Consider the following 17,975-nt stretch of genomic DNA (forward strand, 5'->3'; position numbering starts at 1 on the left):
CGCCGTAAAAAATCATCATCGTCTCTCTCTCTCTTTAGTCGTTGGCATCGGGTGCGCGTGGCGGATGGGGATGGCGGCAGTTGGTATAATTAATTTTAGCCATTCATAATAAATGAGCTTGCATACGTCCGTCGAAATACTCTCCCATGCGATCACTCGATTTTTTTGACTCTAACTCTCTCTATATACCTGCAGCTTCGTACTCGCTGCAATATATAATATAGGTAGCGTGCGGACTTTTTCAGCTACACTGACCCGGCCTCGTGCAGGCTCTCTTTTCGCTCTCGGCTCTCTCTCTCTCTCTCTCTATCTCTCAGTCGTTTGTTCGTGCTGGCTTTCTATGCTGCTGCCGTAGAGCTGCGCATATATATATATATCGGGCGCGATGCCAGAATTTCATATGCCAGAGGAGCTTTCGACATACCTGCAGCGAGTGCAGCAGCAGCAGCGACAGCAGTAGTGCACGTATACATATACAGCTCTACTACCGACTTGTCTATCTGCCTGCATGGATATTTTCGGGGCGGCAGCAGCAGCAGCAGCAGCTCTTCGTTTTCGTGCCTTCGAATGTGTGCGAGATGTATATCTATACCTGGCACCATCTCTCTATGCGACCGAGTGCGAGAAAGATAGAGAGAGAGAGAGAGAATGCTCGAGAGCTGCGATGCTACTGCTGCTGCTGCACCTGACCAATTTTGGAATGTGCGCGAGTATAGTGGTGTACGCGTGTGTGTTTTTGTCTCTTCTCAAACGCTTGCTCGTGAGCTCGCGCACGCAGATATTGACACTGATTTCGAAATTAACTTATAGTATGCATGTCGATTATTGCTCTGGCGTACATACATACCAGTAGCGCATTTAATGAGTCGATTCAAATGACAAAAATACACGCAAGATAAGATGACTGCATCGAAAATATTTATTCGCTGATCCAATTTTGCGTATGTATCGAAGTCCTTATCCTCTCGTTAACACACCTGCCGTCGAGAGTTTCGATCCGAGAGTCGACAATTTATAATCGCGATATACACAGGTACAAAAACGTGTATGTATTTGGTCCGCAGTTGTCGCGGACTCGCTCGAGTGTACTGCGAGCTGCTGTTGCGCGAGTTTATTTGCATTTATTCGCTACATAGTCGCGCACTCGTCGTGCACGGATGTGCATGAGCCGCGCGAGCTGCTTCACGAGTGTGACGCTCGTATAAATATTTCGCTTTTACCGGCTAATATCGCAATTAATTGCATTTCATCCGTAAAGTCGCTTCTACGCACACTCGCGCGAGTATATATATGAGCAAAAGAAAGAGAGATCTCAGCGTTGGCTCGCGCCGCGACCGAGACAGGATTTATCGATTTTTGCTCGAGGAAAGAGAGAGAAAGATGAGATTGTACTCAAAGATTATTTTTTATTTATTTATTTTATATTTAATACAACATAACTATATATCTAAACGGCAATTAAAAAATAACCGTATCCTTTTTTCTCTGTTACAGGTAAGCCGCAACGCAAACACGCACACACACGCTATACATGACATAATTTTCCACTTCCCTCCCCATATACGATAACGTTCATATACCAAGTGAGGTATACGGGTAAGTTCGAACGTCGATTCGCGCAATATAAGCGATGAAAATATCTCAACCGCGTAAGTATATAATACGTATATATTATTGGTTTCGCTGGCAGCAGCGATTCGAAGAAAAGTCAAGCTGACTCTTTTCTCGCATTTTGATACGCGGCGAGGTCTACATTATAATATAGCTCATCGACCCGATCGAACTTTTTTAACCGTATGGGATAATGGCATAATACGCGGCGTACGCAACAAAGATCGTCACTCTTTGCACGTGACGCGAATCTCTGATGCACATGTGTTACATAGGTGCGTGTGCGTCAGCTATTATACTACTGCATACTTATAGTGGGATCATTCGGGCGACGCAGCCGACGTCCACGGCGTGGCCTTCGACGCTTCGGCACAACCATCTAGCATTGCGTATATCTTACACAATCCGTAAACAAATACGAAACGCTGCGTATTACACGAGCTGCGAGCTGTTTTGTGTTGTTATGTGTGTGTGTTATGTGTACAGTACGTTTACGCGCATTACATGCAGCGCGTTCGAAGCTCGAGGAGATGTGCTCTGGGCGAAATATCGGTTGAAATGGAAAAAAAAATTTCTTCGACGTGATGTATGGGACGCTCACGGCGACGTCCGTTCGGCTGACGTTAGTTGCGGTTTCGGATTGTTGTATTTTTGTACTTTTTTTTCAGGTGAAATTTCTTGTAGGACGTTTAGTAGGTCGGGCTATGGCGTTAGCATTGAAAATTGTCAATTTAATAAACGAGGATTTTGAACGTTTTTTAGAAACTTATACAAATATATCAACTTTGCCACTAGCAGTTTTGCAGGTAAAGTTAGGTCGCCATCTAGTGTCGGGAGACTCAAAGTCTTTCAAAACTGATTTTCTTTGAATTGATTGAACTGTCTTTCAGGTTTTTAAAAATACGCTTAATATTTGTAACATAACAGAAAAAATATTTACTTAATTCGGAACTGAGTTTTGACTTATACAACTACTTTGACCCTTACGAATTTAGAGATAACGTTCCTTCATCATCTATCGGCGTCATCTATCTATAATGTTAGCAGTAACTTTTTGAAATAAAAACAAATATTATGTAAAAATAAATCAGTACTTCATGTATCTTGAATGAATTTCAACATAGTTTACTTTAATTTTAATGTCTGATTTCATATTAAAGTTGCATTATAATTAAGGTTCTTATAAAATGAATTTTTCAAAAAATTATGTGCGGTGTTCGTAGAATTTTGTTGAAAGATTTACTTCTTCCACAACTTCTTCATTGATTCTAAAAATGAGTAGTATTTTTGTTGGGAAATTTAAGGATTAACATTGCAGAATTCGTTCTGTACTGTAACGAGACTTTTCGTGATCAAAGGATGTAATTGACATTTGATTGCGAGCTTTTCGATTCCGTCAACGGATGGAGTATCGTAAATCCTCAAGTGGCTAAAAATTGTTTGATCAGTATATAATACACAGCTGCGAAGTGATTTTAAAAGTTTATCGTCTATGAGAATTCGAAATAACAAGACGAAAGAAAGAGGGAGAAATAAAAATGTATGCGTGCACACACGAGTCCCGGAGTATGCACTTTCAATTTGCAGCGCGCTCAGATGATTCTCTCTCTCTCTTCAAGCTTGGTTTAGCCAATTTGCACCTCGCCGGCTCGACAATTAGTGAATGAAAGCGAAATATATTACACGTGCGAACGTTGTATATACGCGATAATGTGTACACACACGTATACATTCGAGAATTTTTGAAGTGGTGGGCCTCGAAAAATTAGCCACGGCGATTTAACACAGCGAAAATATAATAATATAAAGTCGAGCTCGTTCGATCGATCGGACTCGAGAGTAATAAATCAAAATAAAAAAAAAATAAAAGTAGAAGAAGCAAAATAATATAATGGGTAAAAAAATAAATAATGCGATTGCGAGAAGCGTCTCGCTGAACTGTAACGGTATAATTTGCTGCTCTCCTCGCACGCGGTATTATAGTAGTACATAATACAATATAAAAGAATTTTTACCCATTTCGAGACTGTGTCACGGTTATTGCAATCAATTTTAACGATTAGATAAAAAAAAGGAAAAAAAGAGAGAGAGAGAGGAACGAAGAGTTATTATTTGAGAAAGCACGGCAAAAATATACATACGCACAAATTTTCGGAGTAACGCGCGACGACGACGATTCTCGCGTCACAATTAGTCAGCTATTATAAATCCGGCTGCGATAATAATGTAATAAATATACATATGAATTCGATTTGCCAACTGGCTCTGCGACTGCGGCTGCTGCTGCTGCCGCTGTTGCTCCACGTGTTGGTGACGTATATTATAATACGTATCGCAACGACGACGCGACAACGATGATATCGCGTCGCGATCGATGAGACTCGCCTATTCGCGAATCCTTACGAAGCCAATACCTTTTTTTCTCCTCCTCTGACGCGTGTGTGTGGTGCGATGCACCGAGTGCGGGACAAGCCCCTCTCTCTCTATTCCTTCGTCACTTTTAAGCTATATAATCTTCTCCGCGTGCATATATACGTTTTTTTTTATTAGTTGCAAAGCCGGACGTGCAGCATATTTTATAATCGCGATTGCTACGTATAATACGCGCGTGTACAATAAATGAAACATCATCCCGTCTCGTCGACCTTATATACATATCTCTTCCTCCGATTAATAATCCGCGTCGATACTTTTTCGTGTGTGATTTTTCAGACAATCCCAGACAGCCTCTGTGTGTGTGTTTGTATACGTGTGCGTCTGGGATTGATTTTTTTTGTCCATGCTACCGTACATCGATAATGACGCGATTGTTGTTATTATTGTTATCGCGTCGCGGCTCCTCGACTTTTTTTTCCGTAAACTCAATTTTTTTTTGCCTTTCCTCGCTCTCTCGGCTCTGTGCTCGTCTTGTGCCACACGCTCGCGAACGCGAGTTTATTGCATTACGATGAATTATTGCACGCGTACACACACGTATACACACACTACAGCGTTTTAAGCTTGTATAGAAGTCTGGCCTTTATCGATAAATTATTCCACGACACAAAAGAGCAGTGCTAATTGCTATAAAAAAAAAAAAAAGAAAAAGATGTCTATACTCAAACTCCTATCTCATGCTGTGCTTGCTATACGTGTTTGCAGACGGGATCAATCACTGTCTTCGGCCGATAAGCTGAAAATAATTATACGTACGATATAATACGCGAAAGCTCGAAAAAAGATCCGATTGTTCTTACTTAAGCACGTCGACGACGATGACTGCATGTGCCGGCGGTGGCGGCAATATATGTATAATATTAAGTTCAGAATTGTTATTAAGGGTCATTCGCGTCGAGTCGCGCGAAGTTTAAGAAGCCTCGCTGGACACGACCCGCAAAGAAATTCATACGGCTTCATCTTCGCAGCGGTGCAGGGCAGTGGTGGATAGCAACGAAGTTGTTGTGTACGGTATACACATACGCAAACTACCACTGTTGCTATAGCCGGCGTGGTTACGAGTCGAAAAGAGCCGATGAACTTCCGGCACAATATTCGATCTTACGCGTCGAAATCGAATGCCAATATAAAGACATCTTCATCTTTGTTCGTTTACCCATGCACAAAAAAATTACTCCAATCTAATTGCCACTGCTGCGCACGTAGCTCGCAGTTTAAACCAATTAACTTTCACTGCTGCGAGCACGAAGTAAGAAGATCAGCCCCTGAGGATGCATTCGCGAGAGTTGAGCGTAAAATAGAATTTCAAAAAAGCGAGAGAGAGAGAGAGAGATAGAAAAAAAAATAAAGTCGCGAGTATACGTGCCGAGGTTTCGGAAGCCAACTTGCAAATAAAAAAAAGAGAGAGAAAAAAAATTGTGCCTTCCTTTTCCGATATTACAGATTCATGAAAGAACATAGAGTATGCGCTTCATTATTCCTTATGAAATTCTAACGAGCGAAAAGAGAGCGCCGATTTGTCGCTCGTTTAACGCATACGCGAGCTTGATTTACGAGCCAACGCTAATAATTAAAATTTTGAGGCGACGTCCAATCGAGCCGCACGAGTACATGTTTTAAAAGCTGCATAAGAAGCACGTAACAAGCTTCTGTGCGTTATAATCCTTTAACTCCGATTCCGAGTTAGTGAGCTTTTTTTTCGAGCTTCAACACGAAACTCACGAAAGTCTCGTTCGCCGAACTCGCGAATTGAGTAATTCACGTCGCACGCGTACTCTGTCCCACAACATTGTCGTCTCGGAGACACCGCAGTTGCGGGGAAAATTTGCATTCGACAATAATAACAACAACAAAAACACAGGTGCTTTGGCTTTCCGCTGCGTCGACTCTCTCTCTCTCTCTCTCTCTCTCTGTCTCTACCTCATTATACATACACAGTTGATAATAATATAGCCTCACTCTCTCGACTTGTTGCACGCGCGTTGCCAAATCGAACGTTTCAATTTCTAAATTTGCATCTCGCCTGTGCACCTCTCTCTATATACTTGTGCACATAGAGACACACTGCAGCGGTCGAATACGTGTGCACGTAGAGCACGGCAGCGGCGCGAAGTGCATCAGCGGCAGCGCGCAAGTTTTCTCTCTTAATTTTACGTCGGTTCATTCATGCATCTTGAAACGCGCGGCGCAGCGACAGCTTGGCAATCCATACGTATGGCACATATACGATAACTTCGGTCTTATTCTTGCTTCAAAAGCGTGACACTAGCGCGCGGCATATACATGCACACATTAAGACTCGAGTTTCACTCGGCGCGCGAAAAACCTTGCCGCGCCGCGTATGTAGTCGTGCGTTCGAGCTCGGTGCAAACTCGACGACGACGACCAAGTCATCTATGCATGTGTATGTGTGTGTGTGTGTTTCTCTGCTGCAATATAACGGACGCGTTTCTCTCTCTCTCTCTCCCTCATTCTCAGCTCGGAGAGAGAGAGAAAACTTTAACCTGGCTGAGAGCCAGAATAAGTCAGTCGCGCGCTTCCTGAGAAGATATTAAAGCTACACAAGCATACCGCGTGCCTTACTCTCTTATATACGTGTGTGTGTGTGTGTGCCGCGAAAATGAGAGAGATCGAGAGAAGGACAGTAAGATTAAGAAGAAGCTGCTGCTGATTGTCACTTTATTATGTACGCCGTGCACTTGTGCGCTGCCTTCCGTTCACGGCGTTAATCGTAAATAATAAAGCGAGATATCGAGGAGCTTTTACGTGGATACCGAGGATATCTCTGCGCGAGCTTTTATGTGACTTTGGTTTTTACGACGACTTCCTTCCCTGGGGGGGTTGGCTACCCTTTCCCGCACACACATACCAATATCTTTTTACCCCTCTAGTACGCGGTCACCTACTTTTTATATCTCTCTTTTCGCCAAAAAATTATACTCCCTAAAAGCAACGCAAAGAATATAATAATAATAATAATAACAGTGAGCAGCAGCAGCAGAAAAAAAGCTCACTGGCCACAGCAGCCGCAATGGCGCAGCGCACTCAACAGCGCGTGTCGAGGCGCATCGTCGTGTCTAGCTCACGCACATCCATAAATATATACCTCGTCTCGTCGTTCGTCATTTCAGCGCCGTCAACTTCTCTTCTTTCTATCTATCTATCTCTCGACTCTCTCTCTCTACTACGTACGCTCTACTAGTACCTATACACTGGTCACTCTCTCGTATGTGTGTGTATACGAGTGCCTACACCGCTGCTGCTACTGGTAGTTACACGAATACTTTTCTCTCTCTCTACTCTCTGCCATTGTACGGCGTTGCTATATAGGTATATATACACATATAAAATTACATATATATATATGTAGCGAGAGCTAGTATGCGAAGCATCATTAGCGATGACTATCATTAGCTCCATTGCGGCTGCTGAAAGCAAGGCCGGCTCTCTTGGTCGTAGTCGCAAGCCAGGGCCGGATTCGTCGCTACTAGAGCTGCACAGCTATCTCCTCTCTGCTGTCCGTTTCTTTCTCTCTTCTGCGCTGCTGGCTCGGGAACGTCGTGGATGGCAGATTCTTGCCCTTTCGATTTTATCGACGTACGCGTGTATGCACGAGATTTCAAAAGACACGCTCCGCGCCAATGATTTATTCTCCCGCGCTCGAATGCAAAATGAAAAAAAAACTCACACGCTTACAAGCACGATTTACGTATAATCACGGGAGAGATGAATTGTATACACGAGAGGAGGAGGAGAGGGCAAAAAAAGAAAATTCAATATAAAACAAGACAAGGCGTTACAAAAGATGATACACGAGGATCCAAGTGGTCGATAAAAAAGCTGCGTGTTTCTCCACTGCTGCCCCAGCTTTTTTGTTCTTTTTTTTTTTTTTGGTCGAGAGCGAGAGAGAGCTCACGAGTCATCGCGATGCTCGTGACAGGTATGACGCTGCTGCTGTGGCGACTGCTGATTATGATGATGATGCTGCTGGTACTCGTCGCTCCTCGTCGGGCTCTTGGACGGCGTCCTCTTGCGCTGCTGGCCCTGGCCCTGGCCCGGGCTCTGACTCTGACGCTGACCCGGCGTGGTCGGCTCCTGCTGCGGCATCTTGTTGGCGCTCGCGGGCCTCCTGCGCCTCTTCGCCGCGACCTCCTCGGCCCTCACTCGTCTCCGGGTCATCTTCGAGGCGGCCCTGCTGCGCGCCCGTCTTCTCGTGGTGGTCCCAACTCGGCGACGTCGATGCCTGATGGCGCCCCTACGGGCCAGTCTCTTCTTGTTGCGACCGGCGCGCGACCGGCCACCCGCGCGGCTCTTCATGCCTTTGCGGCCGCGACTGCGCGAGTGGTGACGACGGCCACCACGGCTGCGTCCTCGGCGGCGGCTCATCGTGCATTCGCGTATGTCCTCCGGATCGACGTCGGGGATGTTGTGGTCGCACGTCACATAGCCTCTGTGGGTATTTAGCGCGCGCGGTGGTTATGTATCGCGGTTGAGATTTTGCGCGCAAAAAGGGGCGGAAGATTACCTCTTGGACCGCTGGAGTATGCCATAATTGACGCCGCGCCTGATGGTCAGCTGTATCTGACGTCTCAACTCGGGCCCACTGATGTCGTACTCCTTGTTCAGGTAGCGGGCAATCTCGCTCGCCGTCGAGCCCTGGGCCGCCTGCAGCCTGCGTATCGCGTTGGTTATCAGCGCCTCGAATTTCGGCGTTTTCTTCGTCATTGCTTCTTTCTTTCTTCGCGCACGACGTCGGACAATTTGGAAAACCCGAGAAAAGCTCTTTTACGATTCGGAAAAAAAATTAAAAAAAAAAAAATTAAAAATTCACGGAGACCGCGAGATCGTAGGTACGTGTCGAAACGCGCGCGCGCCTTGTAACGATGTATATAAACAAAAAAAAAAGTAAAGGGCTGTATTGTTTTTATTTACCGTTGGTTACTAGGGGCGATGACGTAGCGATGCATAATATACGCAACGATATATAGCACTGGTGTAAAAATAAGCGACTATCAGTTCAGCCGCTATATAAAGGGGCGCATCAATTATAGTCAAAAATAGTCGTACGTGTATACCTATAAGGTGATATTTTTCTGCACACAATGGGACATGAATCATTTTTGTATTTTTATACACACATACACACAGAGATATATATTTATAACTTTAGGGAAACCACCGAGTTTGACCAACGTTACTGTAGAGTAAAGCAGTGTCTAAAAATATAGCGAATGAAATATATGTGAGTCCCCGCGCGCGCTCGCGAAAAGCACAAAAACTATTTATTTAGCCTAAAAACGACAACAATCAACTTCTCTCTCGCGCGCGTAAGCAAGCAAGCAAGCAAGGCAAGTCCAAGCACTGTAACATCGTATATATATATATATATAGAATAGAAAAGCCCGTAAACGAACTCGAGCATAAATTTTGCCCTCGACAGGCATATCTCGCGAAGTCTATAATAGAGTCCACTGCTCGCTGCTTGTGTTCTATGTACTGCGCGCCGCGCTCGAAATGTACAGTATAGAGAGAAGTTGCCGCCGTGGTACGCACGAAAATTTATCTATAGAAACTTCGAAGGTCCGCGCAAGCAGCTGATGCTACTCTCCACGCGTATTAACTTCCGCCTGCTGTACTACGACTATTTCGCATTTGAAAATAATTTATTTCTTTTTGCCGAGTGTGACCAACTCTCGCTTGCTTATTATGTATATGTACAGAGAATCAGGCATGAGGTGAGGATGTATACTCACGCGCGCGAGAGGAGATCGTTTTATGGGTAGACGACGCGCGAACAAGTGTTTTTACATAAATCTTGCGTTTTAAATGGGGGGACTCGATACGACGACTCGTTGCTGTGTGTGTACGGGTGCTTGTTGACACTTGATGAAAATATGAAATGTCAACGATCGTAAAGCTTAGCGCCGAGCGCGAATGACTTGTATAAAATAGTTTTTCAACTGGTTTCATGTGTACGATTATAATTTCGATAATCAGCTGCCGCGACGTGTAGATAATAAGTCACTCGTGCTCGAGAAAATTATATTATACTATCTCGAAGAAGTTATTGTGTCCCCAAAAGTCGTCGAGTCATTTCGGGGGAGAAGTCTCTTATCTCTAGCGTACTAATTTCATTCCACTGCGTCGAGAGATATCTCATACGCATAACTTTTTCAGAAAAGCCGAAAAGCCGCGAAACTTCAATTATTAAAAAGCTCGTGCTACGACGAGAAGAAAAAATCGACTCTCCGCGAGTAACCGACGTCGCACGCACGACAAATGCGCAATACTCGATCATTTATTTACGTGTAGAGGCAAGCTGCAGGCTGCCTCGTGCACACACGAACACACATTTCGATTCATTAATAAAAGCTCTCAGCTCGGATGAGCTTTTGGCCTAATGCAGTTTCGTCGCTATATACCCGCGCATCGCACGGAAACTCGTGACGCGTCTCGCGCCGGGCGAACCTTCTCTCGGTCTCTTCTCTCGCGCGTTTTATAGCTCGTGCACGGTATGACGTTTCGCATCGTTTACTATACGCCAGCAGCACGAGCACATGTGTGTATATATGTAGGGTATGCACATGTGTACATATACTTACGCACACACTTGAACGCAGATGTACGTACACTGCACATTAAAGTATAAAACCCGAAAGCTGCACCCGAGACTTACGTTATACGTATATAACGTACGACGAATGACGTCAAGATGATCGCGTTTATATACGTTATAATGTACCGACCCTACGTATCGACGTGTGCCTCGCGTATCGATTCTCTTCTTTCGGCGGCGGAGGCTCTCGTGTGTGTGGCCATTGCAATATATGCACTCGAGTAAGTACAGGTACATGTGTATAAGTGTCTCCGAGCGTCGAGAGTACTGCTACTGTCAATCGACGAATCGATTCATATTTACGCGAGCGAATGAAAAAATAATAACGTTGAACGATTAGAGTGTAACAGAAGTATAACGGTTCATCGTTCAATATAGCCAAACATGAATCGATGGATTGCAGCCGAACGAATTCGTAGTGGCTTCATCAGGGCGATGTTATTGAGAAACTTGGTCGGTAAATAACACGGCGCAGTATAGTGGGGCCGTTGATATTCGGGTAACTTATCGACGGAGAAAGTCCGTGCGTTATATCGTATATCTGTATTTCCATCGCGTGCGCCGTGCTCAACGGGCGGTATATAGTACGGCGCCGCCACACAACAGGAAGAGTCGCGCACAACTATACTACACGAGTTCGCAGATGGGCGGCGCTAGTTTTGACTCTTTGCAAGCGCCACGCTGCACATAGTCTCGCAAGCACTACCTCTCAATTTGTTCCGTTCGAATCGGTCGAAATTTTTCCCCGATTCGTTACAGACGTGAGATCGAATTGAATTATCGAATATAATACACAGTACGTTCAGCGATTCATCATCACCATCGTCGCACTATATCGTTACAGGGCTCGCATTTTATATGTAAAATCGAATTATATATAGTGCAAAAGCAGTTTATGCTGCACGGCACTACCGATGATCTCGTGCCACACACACACACATATTTTCCATTGCCAATTATATACATATAAACATCAATACGGACGCACTTCTCGGCGCGCGCTTTTTTTTCGCATTTGCGTAAACGCGCAAGCCAACCGAGCACACATATCGCCTATTATACACGAGAGCTGCATACACGGCACACACCACGCACACTCCGCGACCAACTTACCTTGAACTGTCTTGGCTGCGCGCGCGAGCTACGATAAAATATATGCGCGCAAGCTGCGCGACTAGTAACTGCGGCGGCTATATCGAGAGACGATTCCGCTGCGCTCGTAGCTCGCGAGCATCGGAGTCACGAGTATGCGCGTATGATCGGCTCGGACTCGTAAACACGTGCCGCTGCTGGCGTTATACATTTCGCGCGAAAAAGACCGAAAAATTGCGCCGACTAGCGCAACGTATACACATAGTTGCTGCCGACTCGCGATTGCTTATGCGCATGCATTTGTTTATATACGTGTGGAGCCACACACGAGCAGCAGCAGCAGCAGCAGCACAAGAAGATCGGTCGTATATGCTAAAGAGATCGTACGATTTCTCGTGCACGAAGCGGTATGAATTTTGCGTCGAAACGTTATTTTCTTGACTTTTATCGAATACAATAAAAAAGGCAACACAACTCAGTTTGTCGCACGATGTGTAGCGGGGTACATATTTTTTGTCGCTCGCGAGTTTCGTATACGTGCATAGATTCGAGCGAAGCTTACTCATCGCTGCTGCAGCAGCAGCGGCGCAGAGACGCGACTGATTCCAGTTATAAAAATATCGTTTTTATTAGTTGCAAGAAAGAAAAGGAGCAGCGGCAAAAAAATTAGCCACGAGCTACACTTTGTCTAGCGGACTCGAGAGTGAATCATTCGACCGGTATCGTTAATCCGCCAATACGAAACTATATTCTGATCGCCGAAGCGGCAGTACTCGGCCCCCGCTCCCCCTCCGTTATAAGCACTACGAGTTTGTTACCGATTTTTTTCTGCGATCGTTATTGTATATTAGCGCGGCGCAATTATCCTCGAAATTGTAAAAATGCCGTGTGCCATTAGCGTAACGTGGAAAAAATGCGCGTAAATTTCGCGCGCGCCTCAATGTTTACTTTATATCGACGAGCTGCATTACTTCGTAGATATACGCGCGTCTGTGTATGCAAAATCGCAGATTTATCGCGAACTCGTTAGTAAGCCATAAACACCATATAAAATAATCAAATATTCAGATTAATCGCGCGCAGGTATACAGGCTCGGCGCAACGAGATCGACGCTGTCGCGTATGCGCTCGCGCTCGCGAGTCAAGCGCTAGTCATAATATACGAGTCTTGCGTTAATCTTCCAAAGAATTTAACGATCTCCGCGGGACCGAGGCATGGCATGCGCGGCAGTGTTTTGCGAGATCACGCGGCGAGTTTTTCAGATTTTTTTTTTCGTTTTGCGAATCGAATCGAGTGAATCAACGAGCCAGAGTATAAGGCTGAGCGACAAAAAATGTGAGGAAAAAAAAGGAAAAAATTGTTGACATTCGTCAACGTTTTGCTGCTCCACAGACTCGTTGGCTGTGCTGCTGCTGCTGCTGCTGCTGCTACAGGTGATATCTCGTTGACGCTGAATTAATTCAGCCTTCTTTTTTTTTTTTTTTTGTATTTAACGACGGCACTCGAAATTACAAGATCTCTGTCGCGCGAGCGCACGCGATCATCCGCAAACGTCTTTATTTATATAAATAAGTTAAAAAGCTCTCCAGAAAAAAAAGACGACGGCAAACATCAATGAGGATACAGTATAGAGAATATATATTCACTACGTTTTACAAGCACACGCGTACAGATGATTCGTTCGTATTGTCATTGTGCTATACGGTGACGCGCGTTTGACACTCTCTGCCGCGTAACGAAGATCTATTCCTCGTTCGTTTACGCGCGTGCAGCAGCATCGACGTCAAGCGCGCGCGAAGCCAATCAATTTTTCTCTCTCTCACACGCGACATTTATACTCTTTCTCATTTCTACGTGTATTCTCGCGAGTCGCGACAGAGAGAATATACATTATTGTAAGCGCGACCTTTACGAAAAGTATATGTACACTCGCGGAGTTACCGCATCGTATTAGGAATTTCGCGCAATCTATATATACTTGCAGAGAGTCCGCCGGTGGACGGAGTGGTGCGCGCGTGCCGCACGAGCCATGCCGTGCGTATGTGTTTTAATCGGCGCCGATCGTCGAGTGCAGGTATATGTTTTGCCTGTGCGAATCCTTGTTTAATATTATATGCACTGTGCGTAGTGCGAATGTAAAAGTGTGCTTGCCGCGATATGGCTAACGGCGCCGTTTTCACCCACATTACGAGGAAAGTCCATTGGCCAGCGAAGCTTGCGATCATCGCAGCTCGTTTATAATATGATTAGTATGTTAATCGAACGCGAAATTTCCTTGGAATAGAGAAAGAGAGTTTACGTAGAGTAAAGGATTTTTTTCACAATGTCGCTCGTAGATGTAGACAGATTCTTACATTCGATACACGTATGGTAACTGATGATTGCTTTTTACGATCTGTGGTACATTAAATATCGACCGAAAAGTACACGTTGTGTATCTGTCCAGAAAAAGAGAGCTTTTCACTCGCGCGAAACGCACAACAATTTACGGCTGCGAACGTATTGAGAAAAAATAAACCATAAAGAAAGTCGTGGACGCACATGATGTATGAAAAGAGCCACGAGCTCATCGAGCAAACCCTCGACGCAGCGACAAGGTCGATCGAGCCCCGATTTATAATATTTCGCACGAATGACTTCATTGCCCGCGCGTCGATGGCTCTGTGTAAGGTGTTGGTAAGATAAGGGATGTTTCGTATACATATATGCTTCATGTGTGTGAATATGTATATTACTTTGGTAAAGCTCAGCTGTCAACCATATGGAGCATCGCGTGTTGCCATTGAGAAAAGTCCTATTTTTATATCATACGAGACTCGGCGATTATGAATCAGTACCAAGTACGAATAAATCGCAATAGCAGCACAAAAACTCGATGCGGCAAACAAATTCTTAATGGGATATTACAGGCGCGCGCAAAAACAAGCGCAGGATAAACGTTTCGATATCGAGGAAAAAAAGTGGATTATACAGATTTTGTTGCAATATATTGCGCTTACACACACCGCGAGAAAGATAGATAAGAAAATAAGATGATGATGTCTACTTTTCCTTTTATTATTTTATTTATCATTATCATAACTATTTTTTTGTTACTAACGATCGTGCGCGCACGCGCGTGCAGGTGACTAAAAAAAAAAAAAGCGCGCATACGCGGTGGCTAATAACCGTATGCGTTATTTATTTATTATGCCCGCGCGTTTGTGTGTATACGAATGAAGAGGATGAATTTCAAAATTTCTCATTATAATGATACATTCTTCGCGAATCGAAGTTTTTCATGATCGCTGCGGGAATCCATGCATTAACGGCGCGCGTTTTATAATAAATCTATAAATTTTTCAATTTTTCATTTTCACGCGGGAGCAGCGGCAGCAGAGCTACGCAGTACGACTAGTACGGCACACGCGATCGCATGCATGAGGGAAATATATGCAAAAATGCCTCGACATTTAAATAGAAATGTGCGATTTTCCGCGCGCTACGCTATACATACGTTTTATATTATTGCATCGCTTATTACTATTACGCGCGCGTTTTATACGCATTGTGAATGGCTCGCGCTTGGCGTTACAAAATGTATCATCGTTAAAAAAAAAAAAAAAAACAACACCGAAGAGAAATAATAATAATAATCGTAAAAAAAAATAATAATAAAAATAACGACGAGGCGAATGGAGGCATTCGAATGTAAAAAAGTATTAATATGTATTTTTTATTGAGCTATGAAAAACTAAGCACTCCATCGCGGGCAGCTATTAGAACCTTACAATGTATCTCAGATCTATCTGCGTGCGTGCACGGGAGTGCAGCAGAGGCTATATTAAGGAAATGATCGATCGGTATATAGTAATAATTTTCTTCCAGTCAGTCAGTCAGTTTTTTTTCGTCGTAGCAGTTTTTTTTTTTTTCATTCTCATTAAAGAAAATGTACACATAGGTATAGCCTATCTACTCGCGATCTATCGGGCCAATTTGGTCTGTATGTATGTATAGTAGCTGCTAAAGCTAGTCAAAGTGCAGTTCTACACACACACACACACACACACACACACACACACACACACACACACAGATGCACAAAGTTTTTCGCGTGTTGCTGCGCATGCGACGCGCGAGCTACAAGGACACCGGACGAAGCTCGGACACAAAACACACGCATACATACACACATCTACAATGATGATGATGATGATGATGATGATGATGATGATGATGATGTACGCTGCAATTCGCTCTCCTATATACTACGTAGCTTCGGAGAGCGCCTAATCATCTGAGCGCTTGAGCCGAGTCACTGCGCTTTCCCACATCACTGTGTGTGTGTATATTTATATTATTGTGTCTCGCTCCGCGGTAAATTATCGATACCGCGTGTGTTATTACTTCACTAGTACATAGCCGCGTCGGTCGAGCAATATAGAGTGTCAAGTTGATTTTTGATAAGGAAAAAAAATTCAAGAGCGAGACTCGATAGCGAACTGGAAAAAAGGAAGCTTTTTTCAATTTAGCCACTAAGGGTGGAGATTTCCATACTTTTCTTCGTCGACTTTTCATTCAGCGGGCAATCACTTCGATACTTATCAGAAATGAAAACTCGCTGCATCACGCCAAGTAATTTGTTTTCCACCATATCGGAGCTTTTTTCCCCATGAAAAAAGTCCGCGATTGTTTACAAATCGTCGATCACGATACGCAGCTACTACGTTTTATCGATGCCGCTCATTTTTTTTTTTAAACAGCGTATATGAAAAATTTTAACGTCATGCCACCGAGCAGCAGCAGCACAGCTGATAATGTGATTACAGCGAAAAAAAGTAGGTATACATATCAAACACATCGTGCAACCGAGAGTCGAGTATTATCGCACGACGCGAGCTTCGAAGCAGCAGTAGACTTCGTCGAGTGCTCGCAGCTACGATGTAACGATGCGACGATGATCTGATCGTTGGGTGCCGTTGGCGCTCGCATCTAACATAACCGAACGCGATGATTCGGTAATAGGCACGCGTGTCTGCGGCAGCGTCGTAGCCGGCGTTTATTCACCTCGAATTTTTTTTACATCATACATTACCTCATAGGATTGGAAAAACAAAATAAAAAAAAAAATAGATTCGATGTACGACAAAAAGCTCGCACGTCTCTCGTTGCTGTGAAGCACGTATAACGTGCGTATTTTCGAAAAATAATGCACCGAGCGAATGAAAAGCCTATAATCTGTCTCTAAGCAAGTGGTGTGGCGAGCACACTGTACGATGTCCTTCGTGCGCGATCGCATCGCATCGCGGCGTCGCGGAGCTGTCGTTGGGATAATAATCTAGTCTCTCTCTCTCTCTCTGTACGATTCAGAAAACAATATAGCCTTTGCGAGTATACATACGCACGATGTGCCGGGAAATCGCAAATCGTCTCTCCCACGAGAGACAGAGAGACAGAGAGAGAGAGAGAAACGAGACACGGCGCGATCATCGCGTGTACTTGTATCCGCTGTCCTTCGCCGCCGCCGATCGCATGCAAAGAGTAAATCAGGGTATTATAATTTTTTTTTCTCTCCTCTTTTTTTTTCCACGCTTAAGTATGTATAAAACTTTGCGTTAATCGCGTCCACCCACAACTGCAGTGTAACGCAGTTCGGCGTTTGGAAAAACTACTCGATAAAGCACGACGTCGTTACGAGGCAAGAATAAAGATAAAAAGCCGCAAGATGGAATGGTTGAATGGCACATTCGCGACTACGTTATAAAGAGAGAGAGACCTGGGCAGTAAAACTACACGACTGCACCGAGCGCGCGACGTTTATTAAATCTCCGCGCGACCTATTACAGTCCGCAATATATAATAATTATTAGCGCGGCTCTCGGTTATAATTGCATAATATTCACACGACGCCTGACGACGATCATCGTTTCTGTGTTTCTGTATGCGTGAGCAGAATGTTGTGTCTGCTATTTCGCGGAGTCGCTCGCTCGCTCGCGAGCAGCTATAAATGTTGAACGATAAATGACAAAAAAAAATGGAAAAGAAATTATCATCGAGCCAGTTCATGCTCGGCACCTGAAAATATTCCACGCCAGCAATTCGTACCGCACGTACACACATTTATGGAAAGCTTCTGCGTCGTCGGCACGCACAATATATTATATATTTAAAACGTATACATTTGTATGGGTTGTTGTCAAAGCGCGCGCGTGTGTGTGTACATATCAGCCACGTGTTGCG

This window comes from Trichogramma pretiosum, unplaced genomic scaffold, assembly GCF_000599845.2.
Source record: "Trichogramma pretiosum strain Unisexual culture from Peru unplaced genomic scaffold, Tpre_2.0 scaffold106, whole genome shotgun sequence".
Lineage (NCBI taxonomy): Eukaryota > Metazoa > Arthropoda > Insecta > Hymenoptera > Trichogrammatidae > Trichogramma > Trichogramma pretiosum.